This window comes from Triticum urartu, chromosome 7, assembly GCF_003073215.2.
Source record: "Triticum urartu cultivar G1812 chromosome 7, Tu2.1, whole genome shotgun sequence".
Lineage (NCBI taxonomy): Eukaryota > Viridiplantae > Streptophyta > Magnoliopsida > Poales > Poaceae > Triticum > Triticum urartu.
The window spans coordinates 704,686,158-704,689,083 of record NC_053028.1 but is presented as its reverse complement, the minus strand read 5'-3'; the positions used below and the strand labels follow the sequence as shown (position 1 = coordinate 704,689,083).

The 2,926-nt window shown below is 51.7% G+C and overlaps 1 long non-coding RNA gene across 1 annotated transcript; it reads left to right on the top strand.

The window, feature by feature from the left end:
• Nucleotides 1-230: 230 nt before the first annotated feature.
• On the top strand, nucleotides 231-2,309 carry LOC125523545. Its single transcript, XR_007290286.1, has 2 exons — nucleotides 231-1,741; nucleotides 1,831-2,309. It is a non-coding gene; the product is annotated as an uncharacterized LOC125523545 (long non-coding RNA).
• Nucleotides 2,310-2,926: the final 617 nt, after the last annotated feature.

The window sequence follows — 2,926 nt, the reverse complement described above, 5'->3', positions numbered from 1 at the left end:
CTACTGTACTACTTACTAGTCGTATTTAGTGTCACAATTTATAGATAGGTTTAACTAACAAGTACGCACTTGAAGCCTAACTAATATATATATATATATATATATATATATATATATATATATAGGGTGGGTCTATTCTAATAACACCCTAAAGACCTTATTCTAATAACACTTTCGCCTTATTCTGATAACACCCCGACTAACCCACACAAAAAAAGAAACCCACCCCACTTCCACCCACTCCTCCTCCGATCCCCTCCACCTTCTTCCTCCCACGCCCCAGCCCCCCGATCCACCAACCCGCCGTCGCGTCCCCAGGCCGGCGACCTCCCACCGCCACGCCACCTCCCTCCCGTGCACCTCCGCGCCACCTCCACCCCCCTGCGCCGCCGTACCACCTCGAACCACCTACCCTTCCTGCCCCACCTCCCCCACGCAGGCCAGCCACCGGATCCGCCCATCGCAGTCCTCCACAGCGGCGCCCCCGCCGTTGGATACGACGCGCGCCGATGAGAAGCGTCGGATCCCGCGCTCGGGAGAGGGCTCAGGCCTCCTCCCCAACAGCTCCCGCCGCTGTGTCGTCCCTGCTACCTCCCCTCCCCACAACATCAGATTCATCTCTCCATGGCGACGCTCGATCCAGCCAGGCCCGAGGGAGGAGAGCAGCCGGGCCTCTTCCTCCTCCCCGGCGAGGCCTGGGCGCCCCCCTCCTCCGGCGCGGACCAACCACCCCCGGATCCCGACCCTCGCCGCCACCACCTCCGCTGTACACCGCGGGTGGATCCGGGCCGCCACTGCCGGCGCCGCACCCCTGGCTCCCCCCACCGGACTCCCCTCTACCCTCCTCTGAACTGTACAGCAGGCAGTGCGGGCAACTGTGGCGTGCAGTGCACCTCACCCCGGCGTGTAGCTCGACCCCCGCCCCGGCGTGCGGGCACCCTCGTGAGCAACATCGGTCAAGTTCATGCCTCCAAATCCTCCACTTTGTGACCCATCCCCATCCCCAGGCCCCCGGCTACGCCACCCATCCCTAGGCCAACTCCGACCAGCGGCTCCTATGGAGATGCCGATGGCCGGCAAACAACCATTGCCCCACCGGATCTTGGGGCGGCCGACGTTTCCCCCTACTGGTGCGCCACTTCCTCCTCTCCTAGTAGCTAGTCCCTGCGAGATCCATGATGGCTATAGCCCCCAAGTCGTTGTGTTGGTCCCCCATCCTGATGACCACAACCTTCACATCCCCTCTTCTCTCTCTGTGCCTGCACCTTGATGGCCGGTGAGCAGCTCCATTAGCTCCGCCGTGGGTCGTTGACCATGCCGTCGTAAGCAGTTAAGCACCGTGGGTGAGGCGCTATGCTGTAGTTCATTTGCCGCTGGAGTTCACTATTTAGTTTGCTTATTTTTCCTGAGTCGCCCGCCAACAGTCAAAATAACTCAAAGTGCACTACAGTCTGTTTTTCAGATTTGTTATTTTTGCGGAAACAAGAAAGGACCAACAAAAGAAAATAGGAAAGCTAGTGCACTGCACGCCCGGATGAGACTAAAAGGAACATAAATGCAGTTCGTGCATCATCTTCCCCAAAAACTGATTTTATGCAGTTCTCTATTTTTTATTTTGGCTATGTTCAAGTAGAGTGTGCTTCTTTTTTTAGTGCAGTCCCAACTTCGTGAATATGGCGTTCGTGTGTCCTACAGTTCCTACATGCTGGTGGAGCGATGCATTGGGCTGGATGCATGAGAGGTGTGTGATGGCTTGCCACTTGTTCCCTTGTGCTCTGTCTCTATTCTTGGTCAGTTGCGGTGTGTGAAGTGTCGGTGTTGTTTCTTCAGATAAGTGGCATGGAAGAAGCACTGGAGATCCTGTTGCACAGTTCAAAGACTACCATGACGGCACATCAGTGGCATGGAAGAGGTCATCAAGCCTAGCACAACCACCGCGATGGCTGCTTCCGCTGGTCAATTTCTTATGTTCTTCCCATTCATGGCCTAGCTTGCCCAAATTTTCTTCTGAATATTTTCTTGTTGCTATTCTGTGTAGCAATAGTGGTGGTGATTACTCCCTAGTTGCTAGTCAGTTCTCCACATCGAGCCTAGGGTCGCCATCCTGAATATTTTTCTTCTGAATTGCAGTTCTCCCCACTTCTTGATGGGGTTCCGTTGCCATGGTGCTACAGTGCGCCTGGATTTTTTTAAGTTTCACTTTGTTCTTGGATATGTGAGAAAAAATGTAAGAAATTGTAAAATAGATGCCGTTTGTGTGTATTGTGATGTCCTTTGTTTGTATTTGAGAAGTTCGTTCAGCTGTGTAATGCCGTTCTTTTTGTTGCCGATTGGTCCAGTTCTTTTTGTTTTCCAAATTCCCAGGGATGAGAAATTGAACCTAATGCCGGCGAGACAACAATCCACAAGTATCATGCGCATGCAGTTCCTTTTGTATATGCTTGCAATGCGGTGTGTATATGTGTGCAGTACACCCCCATCTGTCATTTTGTGTGGTAGGTCATTACCCCCCATCGGTCATTTTGTGTGGCAGCTCATTACCCCTCTGTATGAAGTGCGTCGTCTGTCTCAAAATTCAGTCGACTACATTAACGTTTGCAATGCGTTTGGTCCTCGGATGTGGTTCACTTTTGAGAGTGATGACGTTCACTTGCCCCCAACATGAAAATGCAAAAAAAAACTGCGAAACTACAAGATGGTAATGTGGTTCACTTGATATATGTCGCGGCTCACTTGCCCTTATCTTTGCGGTCCACTCTAGTTCATAAAAAAAGTTGAAAAAAACACAACAAAACCAAAACTCGTTTGGGAAAATTTACGTCCCACAAAAAAACATGCAGTGCACTTGTCGATATGATGAAGTGCGGTTTTTAGTCTGATGCAGTACACACGATGATTTTGGGTCGCGAAAAAACAGTGTCCGCAT